This window comes from Grammomys surdaster, unplaced genomic scaffold, assembly GCF_004785775.1.
Source record: "Grammomys surdaster isolate TR1022 unplaced genomic scaffold, NIH_TR_1.0 125818, whole genome shotgun sequence".
Lineage (NCBI taxonomy): Eukaryota > Metazoa > Chordata > Mammalia > Rodentia > Muridae > Grammomys > Grammomys surdaster.
The window spans coordinates 1,024,704-1,044,461 of NW_021620648.1; the positions used below are offsets into that span (position 1 = coordinate 1,024,704).

The 19,758-nt window shown below is 43.6% G+C and overlaps 1 pseudogene; it reads right to left on the bottom strand.

Annotated features, from left to right (window-relative positions):
• Window positions 1–13,961: 13,961 nt before the first annotated feature.
• Window positions 13,962–14,057, bottom strand: LOC114640462 (annotated as a pseudogene).
• Between the last annotated feature and the right edge of the window lie 5,701 nt (window positions 14,058–19,758).

Consider the following 19,758-nt stretch of genomic DNA (forward strand, 5'->3'; position numbering starts at 1 on the left):
ACACACGCACACACACACACGCACATGCACACACACTCTCCATCCCCACCCCCCGACTCACATTTAGACTGAGCTGCACGCTTTCCATGGCTGCTCTTCATGCTCATCCGTCTTGGCTTTGCACCTGGGGAGTTTTCATGAGCACGAGAACACATCAGGTGTTCTCAGGATAGTCACCGGGTGACTTACCTCTTTTCGGTCTGAATCACTTCCTCTGAGTGTTTCAGAGATCCCGTGCTACCAGGAATTGCTGCTGGTTTGGGAATTAAGATGACTTGGACTCAAAATTCTGGGAAACATCTATAGAAGCTTGGGTTTTTTCCATCTTCTACCTTGGGTTTGGTCCAATTTTGTAAAGACTTTCAGCTCTTCCCATGGTGTTCCATCTGCTACTTAAAAGTTTATGGATGCTTTTAAGTAAATTTTTCATAGACTGAATGTGCAATACGTACACCAAATCCATCAGATATTAAAATCTATGGTCTTTAAAAAAGTTACTCATTTATAGTGAAATAGATGCAAATTTAAAAACATAATTAAAACTCATAATTGCACCATCTAAGAACTAATCAGTATTTATTTAGCTATTCATGTTTATATGTGTGTAGACAGATCTGTGTGCAGGTGCACATATGTTTGTGTATTTATTTATTATTTACTAATGCCTGATCTTTCAATTTAAGCTAGACAACTTGACTCAGGGATCAGGCTCTGTCTCTGAATCCTGAGATTACAGGAGGCTATACTGCCAGCCCAGGTTTTATGTAGGTACTAGAGATTGGAACTACAGATCTCACCCTTGTGTGGCAAGTACTTTGCCCACTGAGCCACCTCCAATTGTGGGTCTTTTGTTAAGTGGCTGTTCAGATCTTTCTATACACATATCCATATGTTTTTCTAATATTTTAAAGGTAACTATAACAAAATCTTAACCATCTTCCATTTTTTCTCATATCAATGAATATTCTTTAACAATATGACCTTTAAGAAAGAGGCCAGACAGAGGTATCATAGCATATTTAAGCATCTTCTACATTGAACAAGCTGTTTTCAATGACCCAGAGTTACAAATACCATGGCCGTAAATATCATTAACTATATACGGTCTCCTTAGGATTAATAATTGTCTTATGATAAATTACTAGATAAAAAAATATTGATAGAAGGATGTACATGTTTTGAAAATGCCTCTGAAATGGAGAGGCAGAAAGAACATCTGAGGAGATCTATTGCTAGGAATGATGTCTGAGACTTTGAGAGACTGGGGGAGGTGTGACCAAAAAGATGCTTGAAGCTGTCATTTCCCATCGATAATGAAGTAGCCAAAGGAATATTTGGTTTTTAAGGTGAGATGAGTTTGCCTGTGAAAGATGTATCTCATATATGCCCTCTCTCTCTCTCTCTCTCTCTCTCTTTCTCTCTCTCTCTCTCTCTCTCTCTCTCTCTATATATATATATATATATATATGTATATGTATATATATACACATATATATGTGTGTGTATATATATGTATATATATATATACATATATATATTGTGTGTGTGTGTGACATGTGGAATTCCATTATATATATGGAATGTGTGTGCGCACACGCATATATGTATACATACACATATATACACACACATATATGTATATATATACACACACATATATATGTACACACATGTATATGTATATGTATATGTATATGTATATGTATACGTATACGTATACGTATACGTATACGTATACGTATACGTATATGTATATGTATGTATGTATATGGAATTCCACTCTGTGGGACCCCAACAGTGACCCCCTTCCCAGATCATCTCTTTCTCTTTGATGAACACAAGTTCTTTAAGATCTAGATCTGATACCGTAAGCCTGGGCAAACTCCAACAAGCTGAGTACATTCAACTGAATATCTTTCACACACACAGACACACACACACACACACGCACACGGCACTCAGCACTTCAAAAAATGCCCGTGTGCATGCTTTGGTTAAAAGTGAAGAAATGACGGAGAGCTCTGATCTCCAGTTTTGCCTATGAAGAGCTTAGAGGCCATCTTCTAACCTACCCAAGTGAAAGGTACAATCTGAAAACTCGAGTCTTCTGAAATTAGAGAAGTGAGCCCACAGCACAAACTCCTGAGACTGTGCAGAATCTCAACTTGCTGACACAGAGCTCTTCATGGAAACGAGTGCCGTGGTAGAGACTAGGTGTGGACAGGTTTGAGGGTATGCGGAGACTCTGTAGGGGTAGAGGGGTTGTGAGTTGTGCCTGCAGGAGCCCAGCCTGTTTCCACAATGCATATCAAGAGGAGATTTTATCCTTTCAAGCTCGGGCATAAGAAAAGGAGCCATTCTGGATGCACCCAAGACTGCCAAAGCAGAACCTAATGGACCTAAGGACAAACCGTAAGTTCAAGAGGCTCTAGTATCTAGTAGGAGAAAGAGATGCTGAACTCAATCTCCTCCAGCCTTTTGTTTGGAGGAAGAGAAACCTCTGACTCCAGATTTGTACCCATTCTGCTTCTTTTGGAGACTGGGGACTCAGAGCTCTTGTCAAGGTCACAATCCAGAGGCCCAGGCTTTCTAAAAGGCAGGCTTATCCACAGAACTACAGGTTCCCCTTTACCACCACACTTCTAATTAAGGCCAAAAGGGCCCACATACGGCTGTTCCATTATCCCAGTACAGCATGCCATGAAGGGTAAAAACCACAAAGCATACCAAAGGGTAAAGCATGATTCGAAGAGACAGCAAGTATGAGAACCAGAGAACAGAGAGGTTGGATCTGTTAGGCCAAGAACGCAAAACAACTGTAATTAATGTGATGAGGGGTGTAATGGACGGAGCCGACAGCAGACAGACATAGCAGGGTGATGAAGACATTGAAATGGAAATCTCAGGAAAGAGCCAAGCACACATTCCACAGAATGGGATAAAGAGGAGGAGGAGGAGGAGGAAGAGGAGGAAGGGGAGAAGGAAGAGGAGAACAGAAGGAAGGAAAGGGACAGGGGGAGGGGAACAAGAAGAACAAGAACTAAAAAAAAGGGTAAGAGGAGGAGGAGGAGGAGGAGAAGGAGAAGGAGAAGAAGAAGAAGAAGAAGAAGAAGAAGAAGAAGAAGAAGAAGAAGAAGAAGAAGAAGAAGAAGAAAAGATCATCACTGTGACAGAAATGAACAGTACTGTGATGAGCCTGTCAGTCAACCAGACAGAGCCAAGCACAGCCTCTGAATTTGAGGACCTGCCAACAGAAACATCAGCACAACACAAAGACAATGAAGACTGTAGAGGTTATATTTTAAAAATGGGTGCCCAGACAATGGCCGACTGTCTAAACGGCGGCGGCTCTGCTTAGCTCAGGCCGCCAAGGTGCCTGGCTATAGGCCACATGCACCACAACTAGATATGCGAGATCGCAGCTCTGGCCAGCCAGACACAACGGCCCTGGCACCAGGTGCTTGCCCTGTGTTGGGGAAGCCTCAGGTTCAACTCACCCAACGAGACGCCAGTGAGGGAGAGGGCTCTGCCAATCTCCCATGCTGTCTCCACAAAGCTTGGCTGAACCCCAGAATACCCGCCATGCCCGCAGTACCCAGTAGAATGAAGACTCTTATGCTTAAAGATTATCCAATGTTTATATTTTTGGAAATGCTCAATTAACAAGATGTCCACACAATTACACTTGTTAATCCGATTAACTAACCTAGATATAAATTGTTACCCAGGACTGTTCTGGACACATCGTTGGTTCTCCATGGTTGTTACATCTCTTCTCCTCCTCCTTCTTCTCCTCCTCCTCCTCCCCCGCCTCCTAGCTCCTCCTCTTCCTTCTCCTCTTTCTCTCCTTCGCTCCTCCCACATTAGCTCCTCCCAAATTACCGAGCTTTATTGTAAAATGTAGGGGAGGGGCTTGGGGGGGGGATATCCTGCTACAGAAGACGAAGGAAATTACTAGGCTATCTAAGAGATGTGGGGAAACAGTGAACGGCGTAATCCACACACAACTGCAGCACCAAAGAGGCAGCACCAAAGAGGAGACAATAGACTAAAATAACATTGGAAGCAACGACGGCTGAGATTCCACGTCAGATACCATGAGGCGGTACAGGCTCACTCGAAAACGGACTTGCTGACTTGAAAGTGTGTATGTATTGTGTCAGACTCAAGGACGTAAACCGTGAAAACTTGGAGAAAATAAAAGTAGAATGGATCCCAATCCCCACTCTAACCAAAGCAAGCTACAGAGATGTGCCGTCTGTATTCAAATGATGAGGGAAAAAATGAAGATAAAAGAAAAATTATTATTAAAGGAGGAAAACATCCACACCTTACCTATAAAGAAACCAGGGCAGGAATATATCAACGTCTCTGTGTGCACAGGAAGTAGAGTGACATAGTCAGGGTTGAGAATGCCATCCAGCCCTGACCTAGAATTCTCCATCTTTCAAAAGCATCTCCTGAGGAAGCAGTAAGGAATGAAGACATTGCCTGTAGATCTGACTGGAGAAACATTACATGAAGGTCTTTGGGAGCTGGGGATGTAGTTCAGCTGGTCAGGTGCTTGCCCTGTGTTGGGGAAGCCTCAGGTTCAACTCCCCCACGGTGCATACACTGGGCATGGTGGCCCCTGTCTGTAATCACTCCTAGCACTTGGGAGGTAAGGGCAGGAGGATCAGAAGCTCAAGGGCACCCTTGGCTACATAGCAAGTTGGAGGTTAGCCTGGGCTAAACTAGACCCTATCTCCCATGCTGGGGGGGTATTGGGATAGAAGAAAAGGAAATGATATAGGTTAGAAATGTATAGATACGTAAAGGAAGAAGAGCATGAAGAAGGATTAAATGAAGGCTTAATTTTATATCTTATTAAGTGAAAGTTAATATTTTATATTTTATAAATATAAATATGCACTTATACACAAGTGTAGAGGCAGAAATGCTATCTGAGGAAACAGAGATTACTGAGGGTGAAATAAACAATAGAAAGACTCAGGTCCAGCATTGGTGGAACAGGCTGTAGAGGACTTTTAATGCAGCAACATGGCTGCTTTGATCACATGCAAAGAGCTAGGTCTGTGTGATCCCCTGGCATGCAGACACACCACACCTTTAATCCCTCTGGCTGGAATACAGACATGCCCTTACTACACACTGTTAAGGTAAAGTTAGTTTCTAGAAGGAAGCAGTCATGTTTGGAAGTGATGTCTAATCGAGAGGCAGACAAAGTGACGGGTCAGAGGAGGATTTGACAGTGTGAGTTAGAGAAAGGATACACCCGTTTCTCATGAGAACAGAACCGGAAAGAGGCAGCTTAAGAGAGCAGCAGAGAAAAGAGGGGAGAGAGGCAGGTTTTACAGAGACAGGGTGTAGACGAAGACAGAATGAGCCAGAGAATGAGAAGGAGCCTGAATATTAGAACAAATTACCAGAGTTAGTTTGAGGCCAAGCAGAAGAAGCAATTCAATGGGAAGCCAAGAGAAGCCAGATTGAATCAGGTGGGAGAGAAGTTTGAACCAGAACAGCTGAGTTGAACCAGCCAGCCCGAGTTCAGAAACGGTAAGCTTATTCATCAGTAAGCCTCTAAGATGACAATTACATCAGAGAAATAGAAGTTACCTTTGCAGCAGGAGTTTGAGTCTGGCGTTTCATGCCTGGATCCCTGCCTATCTTACACAGCTTCACCACAGTAGAAGGAGCCCAGAAACGTCTCCATCACACATGTAAAGCTTTTCATTCCAATGACCGTCGAGTGGTCCTGTGAAAGAGATGCTTGTTAGGCGTTACTAGAAATTGTGGGTTCCGGAAACGCCAACCTAGCGGAGCAGTGTACACAGTGCTCTGGTGTCACCTCTATGCACAAAAGGGTTTCCTTGATCCTACCCTGAAGAACCTACACCCTCAAGCTTGCTCGGCTCCTATAATCTTCTGTTCAAAAATGACTCCCACTCTACGTACTAAAATTATTTAGGAAAATTCAGAAACTTTAGAGGAAAGTGATGAACTAACCTTGCTGAGTTGATTTGAAAACAAAGGGATCAAGCAACGAACGTGAATTTTTTTTTTACATTTACATTTATATCTGTGGCCAATTTTGAGTTTCTTTTTTCCTTTCCTTCTCTTTTCCCATATTCCTGCTTCCTCTTTTGAGATAAGGTCCCCTTCTGTAGCCTAGGCAGGCCAGGATCTCATTATGTTGCCAAGATTGGCCTTGAAATCATGGCCACACCCCTGCCTCACTCTCCCAAGTTCTAAGATTAGTGTCATGAGCCAGCGCAGGGGAGTTCTTTATTTTGGAAGAAGACATAGTCCCACACAGTTCTTAGAAACAAGTATACTGTTTGCAGATGTGTAACCCATCAGGTAAGAGAGGTCCAGTGGTTAAGGAAGAAGACGACTGTCAAACTAACTAGAGCCATTACCGGCGTGTTGGGAGGGGTCATTGTTGGAATAATACTGTGCACTGTGTAAAGACTGTCTTTGTATTATTCAAATGCCGATTTCTCTGTTGGCAGAGAGCTGAGTACAAGCTGACTTTGGTATTGTTATTCTTATGGCTACGTCATATTTTGTAAACGCTCCCTCTCTCACCTTCTGATTGGTTTATCAAAAAAACTGATGGCCTGTAACAAAGACGGGAAGTGAAAGATGGATTTCCTGGAAGAGAGAGGAACTCTGGGAGAGAATCAGGCCAGGGACAATTCATCAGGAAGATGGGGGAAGAAGACGCAGGCCTGTAAGGAAGGAGAGGTAACTAACCAGTTACATGGTAAAATATAAATTAGTATAAATAGGATAATTGAATTCCGAGATAGCTGAGAACAAGCCTAATTTTAGGCTTAGGTTTTTATAAATAAAGTTTCTGTGTCGTTATTTGAAAGCTGGTGGTCGGTCCCAAAGAAAGTACCATTACAAGGGCTGGTGGTGGTAGTGGTGGTGGCAGTAGATATGTGATTCCTTCTGATTTTTTAAGTCTTATTTTCCCAGACCTGTCCAAACCCCCTTTGAGTTGATAAGGAAGAAATACGTCAGATACTGACATTATTTTGAATTTTATAGAAATTCTTACCTAATAATCGCATCCCACTGAGCCCTTAACTAGGCCGTGCGTGTTTCCGTTTGGCTGCTAGGCTGCATTCTGGGTCACTTTCCAGCAGTCTAGGTGACAGTTCTTCACAGGACACCTGAATAACTGTGAGGTGATGAACTGTGAGACCTCACATGATACACAGCCTTTAAAATAGGCAGTGTGACATAATGCACCAGCTATGACCCAGGTTGTGGTGGAAAGTATCTGGAGAGGAAAAATAAGATTAAGATGGCTGAAAGATATCCAGTTTAGAATCTATACAGGGGTAGGGAAGACCAAGGAAGCTTTCTAAGCTCCCACCTGTCCCCCAGCAACAGCTCTGAAGCCCTGCAGTGTTCTGGAAGTTGCCACAGACAGAAGCAATACAAGAGAAATGGAGCTAGCGTTTGCTAAAGACATCAGAGCCCCCAGGAAATCTCCCGGCTGAGAAGTCGGACAGCTCTCTTGACATTTCTTCTCTGTTTCCGGGATCGTCCACGTTTATCTCAAACGTTTCAGTGATGAGCTTGCCCTCCTTTTCAGGATACTAGGCCAGGCTTTCCAGAGGTCAGACCAGCAACGTGGCTGTCCAGCGCCTTCCAAAATGACTGCGTGGGAACTCAACTTATACCTTCTCCCAACAGTAGGTGGCAGCACTAACCTTGTTCATTTCGTTCGGCATTTGTAAGAGCAAGTCGAGTTTGCTCAACAGTTTAAGGACAGACCTTATTTTAAACTTTATTTCTAAAGAATACAGATAAGTAGGTGAATAACTTAAGAATCCGGCTAATCTCTTGGCAATTAAGAGACTGGAGAAACTGCTCACATTTAGACAAGTTGCAATGTGATACAGAAACCTAACTCATTTATATTATTTTTTCTCCTTCACTGAAGTCCCAGGCAAAGCTAGTTAGTAGGGCATTTCTGAAGAAAAAAAGTAATCGAAGTCAGACACGGAAATTCGTATTTTATTACGTGAAATTTACATCTCAAGCCCCTGACAGCTCAACATTTTAAAATCACATTTATTTATTTGTTCATGGCGGGGGTTGGGGAGGGATTCATGTGGAGGTCAGAGAACAACTTTCAGAAATGGGTTCTCTCCTTTCGCCATGTGGATTAGAGACTAACTTTAGGCTGTCAGCTTTGGTGGCAAGTGCCTTTACCCACTGAGCCCTCTTGCCAGCCTAGACAGCTTTAATTATGCTTTAAAAAAAATCAGATTTTCCTTTTTAAAGAGCAGCCTTAGGTCAAAAGCAACATTGAGATAAAAGTGCAGAGATTCCCATGTGTCCTCTGGACTCCCCCAAACCATGAACACCCCGCACCAGAGTGCTGCATGTGCCACACCAGCACAACATGGATATTTTATCAGCTTCACAAGTCCATAGTTTACTGAGTTTTCACTTGGAACTCTACGTTCTGGGAGTTTGGAACTACATATAATGCGGTGTTTTCTCCTACGCTGCATACAGCATATTGCCACTGTCCTAAATCTCCGTTCTTCATTTGCTCCCCATCCCTTCCCTCCAACCTCTCAACTACTGAATGGTCTGCTGTCTCCGTAACTTAGTCCTCCCAGAATGCCACACTGGTGGGCTCTTACAATGGATCACAGTGTATCTCACAGTGTTATGGGATTGGTTGTTTCCCTCGTCAATGAACTTCTAAGATTCCCCCATGTGCTTCCATGTCAAGACAGTTCATTTTCTTCAGTGCCGAGTATAAGTCCTTTATCTGGATGGGCCTCTCTCTACTCTCCCATTTACCTGAAGGACACTTGGTTGCTTCCAAGTTCTGGATCATGTATAAAGCTGCTATCAGCATCCGTGGGTGGACATTCGTTTCCAAAGTCATTTGAGTAAATGTTGAAATTACTGTAAAATAGGGGGTGTGTTTAGCTTGGTTGGAAGCTACCAAATTGTCTCCACAGTTGATGACATTCTGCAGGGCCCCAGCAATGGGTGAAATGCTCTCATCTCTAGAATTGGGTATTGGGTTTGGCCATTCTAATAGATGTGTGAGGGGCTGGAGAAATGGCTCAGTGGTTAAGGGCACTGCCTGCTCTTCCAGAGGACCCTGGTTCAAATCCCAGCACCCACCTAGCAGTTCACAACTGTCCAGAACTCCAAGATCTGACATTCTTCGCACAGACATACATGCAGGCAAAACACCAATGCACACAGAATAAAAGTTAAAGGAAAGTTCTAGTAGATGTGTGGTAGGGTTGCAGGGTTGACTCAGTTTGTATTCCTTAGTGACAAATCAGATACAGCATGTGTCCCTGTGCTTATTCGTCTGAATATCTTCTTGGGCGAAGTGTTAAAGTCTTTGCCTATTTTTTTAATTGAGTCATTCATTTTCTTATTGGTGACTTTTAAGAGTCCTTGTGTCAATAAGATAGATGCCTCTAGTGCCTACAAGGACAGCCAAAGTGAAGAATAAACTACCACATTCTGACAAAACAACTGTAGAGAGAATCAGTGTACATCAGGGGACTGGACATTGGCACTCTGTACACTGACAGGGTGGTCATTATGGATTCTCTTTTGTCCTCATAGGTGGTTGGCCCTGCAGAGAAAGTTACCTGGATTCTGAGACCCACTGTCCCCAGAGCAGGAGTTAGTGGCTGTGCTCTGCTTCTCATGGATGGTGTGGTATCTCTGCAGTGATATCTTGGAACCAGAACCACTGTTAATGAGCTCTCCTCTGGAGACAGCACACCTCCACCACTGAGAATTTGCCACCATGGAAGCACCCCACCTGGGGGGGAGGGCAGCATTCTTACCACGAATCTCTACTTCACCACCTGGGTGGGGACTTAGCTTTACAGTCGCTGCTCCGTCCCCTCTCAGCCTCTGTCACCCCTCCCTGCCTTAGATACAGTAGTACCCAGCAGTGACAGTCTCCAACTGTAATAGTGGACTCACTTGATAATGTGTAATTCTGCTACCTACCGTTGCTTTGCCAGGCTTAGCATCCTATCATTAGGTGTATGCATAAATTGTTACATATTCTTCATGAACTGAGGCAGTCATTGCTCAGGGCTACCTTCATCCCTAATAATATGGAGCTGTAGAGTGTATTTAAAAATTTTATCCTGATAAGCCCTTAGAATTAGTGATCATGAGACTGTTCACAGAATTTTGTTTACTGCCTTGCTTGTTCTTTGACTATTTGTGTTCATTGTCTTGCTTGTTCCTTGACTATTTGCATCTATTGTACTGCTAGTCCCTTAACCTAGAACTGGCCTTAATACTTGCATGTCATTAAAATGGTATAAAAGCAAAAAGGAGGAGGGGGAATGGGATAAGGGGTTCTAGGGAGGAGAAATTGGGAAAGGGGATGACATCTGAAATGTAAATAAATCAACTATTCAATAAAAAATGTATCTCCACTTACTCTTTCTCTGGCCCTCTTTATATTCAAGTGTATTGCTTATGTGCCTTTCTTCCTTTCTCTCTCTTTCCCCTTGGGTTTTGAGACAAGATCTCTCTACACAGCCCTGGCTGTCCTGGGACTCATTGTGTAGACCAAGCTACCCCAAGTTCAGAGAGATTCCCCTGCCTCTGCCTCACAAATGCTGAAGTTAAAGGTGTGTGCCACCGTGCCCGGCGATTTTCCTTCTTCTTAAACAACTGATTCTGAACAGTTCTTGGAAGGTGAGCCCACTAGACAGCATGCCCTCCCCATTATTTGTCTGAGAAAGTCTTCATTTTTCCCTGTTTTGAGTGGTGAGTTTACAAGGTACTTGACTCTAGGCTGATAAAGACTTTCCCCTCAACATTGCAAACATGTCTTCTCACTGCTTTCTTGCTTCCAAGATTCTAGAAGTAATATGTAACTTTTACCTTTTTTTCCCTTATAGACGAGGTCTGTAGTTTCATGTCTGATATTAACTTGGGGGAAATTCTTAGTAACCCGAGTAATTTCTGCAGGCTTTGTGTGTGTCTCCTCTGGTGTTGTGGGGTCTACGTTACGAGCTCTGAAGTTATCTCACAGGCTTTAGATGCTATTTACTGTTTTATCCTCTTTTTTTTTCTTGAAAATATTTTAGTGGGGCTCTAGAGATGGCTCAGTGGTTAAGAACACTGACTGTACTTCCAGAGGACCCAGGCTCAATTCCCGGCACCAACAAGGCAGTTCACAACCGTCTGTAACTCTAAGATCTGATACTCCCTCACACACGTACACGCAGTCAAAACACCAATGCACATAAAATGAACATAAATATTTTAAAAAGGAATAGAAAATTTTTACTGACATTACTTCTGGCTCAGACATTTTCTCTCTGCCGTATGCAGTCTGCTGAGTCTGCCTAAAGCATTCGCGTGTGTCTCAGTGCTTTTTTTTTTAAAAGATTTATTTAATGTATATGGATACACTGTAGCTGTCTTCAGACACACCAGAAGGGGGCATCAGATCTCATTACAGATGGTTTTGAGCCATCATGTGGTTGCTGGGAATTGAACTCAGGACCTTTGGAAGAGCACTCAGTGCTCTTAGCCACTGAGTCATCTCTCCAGCCCGTCTCAGTGTTCTCTTACTGCTAGTGTTTTCTCTCATTTTCATTAGCTTTTTGAGAGTTTCACACATTCTGTTTCGATCCTATCCTCCCCACCCCTGGCTCCTTCCTGACCTACCTTCCATGCTTACCATTTTTGTGCCTTCCCTCCCTAAACTCTTCAAGTCCAAATTACTCTGCGCATATACTCGTGGATATGTGGGCATCACTGGAGTGCGGCTGTCCTACCAAGGACAATACTCTTAAAGAAAACCTACCCCACTTCCCCAGCTCAGTCAACTACTAACAGCTCCTTGGTGGTGGGACTTCATGGCCATGTCCCCTTCCTAGGCTGCAAGATTGTCTTTCTTGAACATGCACAGGTCTTGAGCATGCTGTTGTGACTGCTACAAATGCATACGTGTAAGTGCTCTACAGTGTCCGGAGAAACATCGCCCTCTTGTACTCATCCACCACATTTTTTAAAGTTTTGTTTTATTTTAAAACTTATTCTAAGTGGTGGTGGCGCACGCCTTTAATCCCAACACTTAGGAGGCAGAGGCAGGTGGATCTCTGTGAGTTTAAAGCCAACCTGATCTACAAAGCAAGTTCTAGGACAGCCAGGGTGACACAAAGAAGCCCTGTCTCGAAACATTCCCTCATCAATTTATGTGTACATCTGTCTGTCCCATTTCTGTGTCTGTCTATGAGTCTGTTTCTGTTTCTCTCTGTCTCTCAGTCTCTCTCTGTCTGTCTGTCTCGCTGTCTCTCTGCGTCTCTCTGTCTCTCTGTCTCTCTGTCTCTCTGTCTCTCTCTCTCTCTCTCTCTCTCTGTGTGTGTGTGTGTGTGTGTGTGTGTGTGTGTGTGTGTGTAGCCCAGAAAGAGTTTTGGATCCTCTGTCTCTAGTCTGGAGCTACAGTGATTATGTGCCACTCAGAGAGGATGCTGGGAACTGAACTCAGATCTTCCACAAGATCGGCAAGTACTCTACACTGCCGAGCCATCTCTTCAGCCTTTCTTTGTTCTTCCTTAGGATTCTTACCTTTCTACTCTTGGCTGTTGTCTGTTTTAGCATTTACATGTCACTACTGAGAGGACAGCTACCATCATCCGTATGGTCTATCCAAGTCTGGTGGCATTCTGTGGCTTTTCTATCATAGCATTTGATGTGAACCAAATTGTGTATCTCTGGATTAGGAATACCTTGCCTACAAATTTGCTTAGATGAAGAACAAACCTTTATATATCTTTTAAAAATGGTGTGTGTGTGTGTGTGTGTGTGTGTTACCTGGATGCGTGTCTGTATTCCACATTCAGGTTGAGTTCTCATGGAGACCAGAGGAGCCATGAGATTTCCTGGAGCTGTGCTTACAGACAGTTGTTAGCCACCATGTGGTTGTAGGAAGCAAACTTGGGTTCTCTGGAAGAATAGCTAGTGCTTTGAACCACAGCGTCTCTCCAGCCCTGCCCCCGCCAAACTTAACCTTTTGCAGGAGCACCTGTGATACAGCTCACCAGGTAGTGCTTCCTGGATGCACGTGCTCCCTGGACGTAGGTGTTCTGTGCTTATGTCTTCCCACTGGCACAGCTGACTTAGCCATGTGTTACTGTGTCTGCATTCCAGTCAGGGTTAGAAGATACTTGGCAGCCATCTCTGCCTCTCAATAATCCCTTCACCTCAATGGTTCTTACAGTTTATTACCACAATGGCCTCACTCACTACCTGGGAAGGACCACCGCCCCGACCCAGAGCTTGATATCTCCTCGTTCTGGGACCTGGAAGCTATCTTCCCTCCCTTCACCTCATGATTTTTCTACAGCAAAGCAATCTTCTTCAAACCATCCTGACCCACTCTCTAGCTTACTTTACCCGGCAGCAAACCCTCACCAAATGCTTCTGTATTTCTATGTTTTATTGGCTTCTTCTGGCTTCTGTTTATTTCCATAGCAGTTTTTTTATTCTTAATTTTTTTCTGTCTAATAGAGGGTGCCACTATGTGGCCTTGAACTCATGGTCCTCTTGCCTCAGCCTCCCAAGGGACTGGATGGCAGGCATTAACCATTGTGCCTGCCCTGTAGGGGTTTTAAAGTTAACTTTCTTTTGGAGAAAACCAGAAGAACAAAAAAATATATAGTTAAAATATTATCCCTTACCCACATATTGTAGGCTCCTATGTGGAGGATGACATTCATTTCTGTCTCCTCAGTGAACTTGTCTAGTGTCAGCTAAGAATATTTAATACAAAATGAGGTTTTAGTCAAGTAAAAAGCAGTTTAGAGACTCAGCTAATTTCCTCCTTCCTCACACATTCTTTTTAGTAGGTGGTCTTGCTCTCCCGGGCTCCTCCGTCCCCTCTAGCTCTGTCACTCTTCCTTCTCCTCTTCCGTGGAGGAAATGTGTATCGCTTCACAGATCTGTCATCTCTGTGCAGGGGCCATGCTAGTCGTCTCTGTGTTCCAATTTTAGTGTATTTGCAGCCAAAGTAAGCACACACAAAAAGGCCCTCTCACTAAACATGAGCTACACACATGTCAATACACAAAGTCTGGGCCAGCATGCACAGGGCCTGCATGAGTCTGCATCAGAATGGGTGGGGTCCTAGTCCTGAAAGGAGGAGTGGACACATGCTTCCATCCCTAACCCAGACACTACCTCTAATTGATAACCCCTTTCCAATGAAATTTCATTTTCTCCCGGGGAGTCTCACTGGGGAAATAAATTATTCTTAAGATAGTCATGGAGACCAGAGGAGCATGCCATGGGATTTCCTGGACCTATAAAAGACAGTTGTTGGCTAGGCTGCATGCCCAGCAGTGGGTGGACAACAGGAAATCAACTCAATGCCATTTCGAGGTTCCCCATCTCAAGACTCTTTAAAAAAAAAACCAAGCTATCTATATTGTATATTGCAAATATTACAGATTACATATATCATACATTATATATTATACATTGCATATATTGCATATATAACACATTACATATTACACATCACATATTACATATCATACTATAATCTCACAGAAGCCTGTTTGCTTTCTGATGAAAGGAGGGGTAGGGATCTGGGTGGGAAGATGGAATGGATCTAGGAGAAGTCAAGGGAGAGGAAACCAGGATTAAAATGTAGTATGTGAGAAAAAATCCAATTTTAATAAAAGTAAAAAAAAAAGCAAAAAATGATTATTAGGTGAACCACGATTGTCACTGAGCACAGATTTGCAGGTGATCATGGCTTTCCATAGCCCCACTCAAACACGCACCAAGGTGTCCCTAGAGTCCAGACATTCCCATGTGTCTAGGCAACACAGAACTCTCAAATCAGCCTTTCAGCTTAGGGAGCCCTGGTCATCAAACTGCCCAGCCGGCATCTCTGCTTCTGCACACCACAGTAGGCTGCGTCGTGTTTTGAGGAATGTCTTAGTCTGGACAACTTACACAGCATGAGGGTTATATATGTTATATACCATAAAGTAAATTCTTCCCTATGGGAACCTGATCTCAGGCTACCCAATCTTGCTGCTCAGCTAACTTTGGAAGTCCTTTAGGAATCGCACTGTGTTTGCCTTTGACATTTTGTTGCTTGTTTTGTGACTCCACCCACAGAAACAGCAACAGGCCTGTCCAATCAAAAGTAGAAGCCTAAGCACACATTTACTTTACATTGTTACCTCTCCCAGCAAACTAGGACAGAAACACCTCACCCCGGTAAAAATCTCACATCTTGGCTACTGTGATTTAACAAGAATTTAATTTGGGTCCTTGGCCCTGTATACTCTCTATATCCATTTTCAGAGCATAGCTTCTAAAACATGACTTTTTGGAAATGAGAAGTGTCTTTATGTACAACACCGAAGTGACTGATAGATAGAACCCTGGATGGTTTCATTGTAGGGGCTGGTTAGCTAGTTTGGTGGCCAGAATAGGAATGTCCCCTTTAGGCTATGTAGGGTCTGATGCTAAGGTCCTGTTCCCCAATTGGTTCTTGTTCTATCAGTAAATGAAGCACTGATTGAACATCACCTGTGATTTGATCAGTTATGATTATGCGTTGATGCCTCTACAAATATCCACAAAGGGGTGAGTTTAGAGAGCTTCTGGGTTGTGGAGAACATGGAAGGGAGTGGACCCCAAGAGGACATGGAGACTTTGTGCCCATGTCCTCATATCTTGCCATTGACACCTCTTCTGGATGTTAGATCCCTTTATAATAAATGGGTAAATATAAGTAAACTTTGCTAAGTTCTGTGGGCCATTCTAGAAAACATCTGAACTGGAGGCAGGAATCATGAGAAGCCCTAAGGTCTGGCTGGCTGGTCAGAGGTTCCAAAATCCTAAACTAGCAATTAGCATTTGAAATATAGAACAGCCGTGAGCCCTTAAACTATGAAGTTTGACTCTAACTTCAAGTAGATAGTGCTAGAATCTAATTAAATTATATTTAATTCTAGATGCTGGACATGAACCAAAGAATTGTCTGCTGTGTATAGGAGGAGTACCACCTTGCACAGTCTGGTGTCAGGGAAGTGCTAGGTGGTAAGAACCTGTGTGAGACAAGGAAAAGTTTATTTTTTTTCTACTACTACAGATAATTGGCTTCTAACAACCAGTTTGGGCTTGAACAATGAGCTACACTCTCCTTAGTGCTAGATTGTTCCAGAAGGTACAAGACAAACACCATATGATATTGTGTTAATGAAGACAAGATGAACCCAGAGAATTCCAGAATGTTCTGGCAGCCCCTGTGAGTGGCCCGTCCTTCTCTGAGTCACGATCGGTTCTGCTCTGGTGGCTTCCGTTTCTAAGTGTAGAGGATTTGCTCTCTGACCTGGTCAGCTGAGCTTAACTGCTTTTCCTTCGTCAAGCTCCAGGCACAGGTGTGGCTAAATGCTTCTAGCTGTTATTAGGATCCTGGCCGGCCGTCTGTCTTGACAATATCCCTTTACCATCCCTAAATTCACAGCTAATTGGGAAACTTAAACTCATGACCAATTACAAGTTAACTCAACTCCAATAATTTGATTTTTCAAAATCTTTTTTCCCTTATGTTCTCGCTTTGAGAAATTGCGAAGGGCTTTTCAAATTACTTAGGCGGTTCTGTTGTGAGCCATCTTAGGCTGCTCATTTAAATTTCAAGAATACTCGCTGAATCCCGCCGTGGAATCCTAGCAAGGGACCTCGCTAAGAGTACAGCAGGCATGCGGTTTCTGACACTCAAGTTGGTTAATTCATGGAGCAGGAGATTATCTACACAATGATTCTAGGGGACGGAATCTATTGAATACGTTTACAGTGCAGCATCTACTGCAGGAGACACCGTCCTACACAATCCTAAGGGGAAAGTTACTGGAGCCTGTGTGTGGTAGATTAGAGAAGGCTTTAAAAGGAAGGAAGCAAGGGAAGACTTCTCATAGGAAGACATACGTATGAGGGTAGAGAAGGCGTTTTAGTAGAACAATGCCACCAGAATGGGTAGGAAAGAGAAGCCCTCCTCTTCTCTGGCCAAGCTACACATTGGATGGTGTGGGGGAGAAGACTGAGTCTGCCCTTTGGCTTCCATCATTAGTATACTAACCCAGGACAATCAGCATGTATTTGACTCTGTAGCCTGCATGCAGCCACAAGGACCTTCTGTACAGGTACACCATTGTCAGTGCTCTGCTCAGAGAAACTTCTTGGATGAGACTGCTTACAAGGATGGTTACCGGGTTGTTCTCATTCACAAAGGCATTAGTGCAGCCGAGCAAGGGGGAGGCTATGGGTCAGATGCAGCCCTTCTATGAGTAATAAATGGTTTCTACATTTTAAGTGGTTGAAATTTTTCAGAAAAGGAGTCATATTCCGTGACATTTGGAAATTATATGAGACTCAAATAACAGCACATGCAGCAAATATTGAGCAATTGTTGTATGCCAAGCGCCATTTTAGGCTAATGGGTTGCAATAACAAAGATGCCCACCCCTCTGGGCCTTGTTCACTCTTACAAAGATGGCTGTCTCAGTTCTTCTCCTAGCTGCCCTGGTTTTACTCCACTGGCTATTCCTATGCTGTGGAAAATCATTGTGGTTAGACTCAACGTTAATAATCTCACCTTGGCGTTATTATTTGCTAAATCCAGGGGATCTTCCTCTGGCACGACAATCTTTTCCCGTCATCCGGTAAAGCTGGCTGCAAACCAGCTAATGGTTATTATTGACTTTAGCGAGGGGAAGCAGGCAATCTCGTTTCTGGTAACAATCAATCTAATTTGTCTACAGATTTGGACAATGTCTGCAATCATGGAAAATGTCAAGATTCTTTCCCAAGTGCAGAAAATTTTAACTTCTTTTGCCAATAGCAGAATTATGCTCTCTACAAAATCTGATGGGTTCTCTGTAAGGGACCTCCGAGCACACATTGTTAGATTATGACACACGGTGAAAAGTTACACAGGCAGACATCCTGAAAGTCTTTAATGAAGTTCACAGATAGAACCATGTCTGTACACGTCTGTTTTCAAATGGATTCCAACCTATTTTTTATTTATTTTCCGTTAATTTTCTAAGTGATCAAAGTAATGGGGCTCATAATACCATCATGTGCATACATATGGATGGTTCTTGGTGGAAGTACTCTGTGGTTTTTGGAGATTGTATTCGATCGTGTTTTCTTCCTTGGTTTAAATATGAAGTGTGTCCCCTTGGAGAAGAATGGACAAAAAACAAACAAGGAAGAAACGAATCTAAGAGCTATCATATGCCATTCCCTAATGTGGGACTCAATGTGGTGCTAATTTACATTGTGGCTGTGATGTCTTTGAGAGGGGACACCAGGAGGGAGATGTGCACTGGAGGGAGAGAAAGACTCTTCACGTAGGTGCGGGTTATCTCCTCCACACGGGGCAGACAGAGTGAAGAGAGGAGAAAAGGCAGAACATTTAAGGGAAGGAAAGGAAGGGGTTCTTAGATCGTGGCTGTGTGGTTAGAAGAAAGCTGAGAACTTGACATGCTATTAAAGTCAGCGGGAGAGGGAATGTTGAAGGGCAAACCTGGGGTTTCGAGGGTCCTTCCTGAGATCTGACATAGGGAGGCCTGAGGAGTGTCCTCAAGATCAGCAGTGGAGAGCTTGTGGTCACGCTGGCCACCAGTGTCCCCACAGGCAAGCTCATGCACCCAGAGCAGCGAGTGGGAAGGGAGGGGCGGATGACGAGTGTACATGTGGTCAGGGGAAGCCACAGCCTTCCCACATATCTATTATGTCACAGGAGTGAGAGGGACTAGCAAGCTCTCTAGTCTTGTTCATCACGGAGAGCCTAAGAATGTGATGTCAGAGCAAGCTGAAGGTGCTCCGAGGTAGACCAAGGTGAGGAGAATATTTAAAATACTGAAAACTACCCAGATAGAGGTATATAAACTGGTACAGTGTGTTTTCATCTGCATTTTAGAAAAATATTAGCCCAGGCACTCAAGAAAGGGAAATCTGGAAACAGGAAACTTGAAGAGTGAGCCCCCTGATCTGGTGTGGTTCCTTGTCACTTAAAGATCTTCTGTTCTGTCCTGTCTTCAGAGTCCTCAACAGCAAGACAACACAAATCCATCATTCGAATTCTCTTCTTCACACAAACATGTTGAAACGCTTCCACGCAGGGACGCCGGTCTCATTGAAGCTCCCTTGAAAGCTCTTACTATTTACTCCGCCCTCTACTCACTTGCCTTTCCACATATTTATCCATGGGGGCAGAGACTCGGACAGTGAATACAGACCACCACAGATTTATTATGCATACAGCATTCTGGCTGTAGGCCAGAAGAGGGTGCCAGATCTCATTACAGATGGTTGTGAGTCACCATGTGGTTGCTGGGAATTGAACTGAGGACCTCTGGAAGAGCAGCCAGTGCTCTTAACCACTGAGTCACCTCTCCAGCCCCCATACATCAATTTTACTTGGGTTCTTTTATCACTCATCCTTCTCCACCCCAATCCCTTCCAACACCCCAACATCAGGTAGGAGACAGGTTAGTGGGGATAGGGGGCATTGAGGTTTTTTTAGATTACTTCCTGATGGTTAGGGGTGTTGAGTTCCTTGAGGCAAGTCCAATCTTTGTGTATTCGGGGCATCTCAGAGATCTTCTTGTCTTTTTTCTCAGCCATTTGACAAGCAGCAGAAGTGGGAACAGGAACCAGTAGGCGTAACAGCCATGCCCCTTTCTT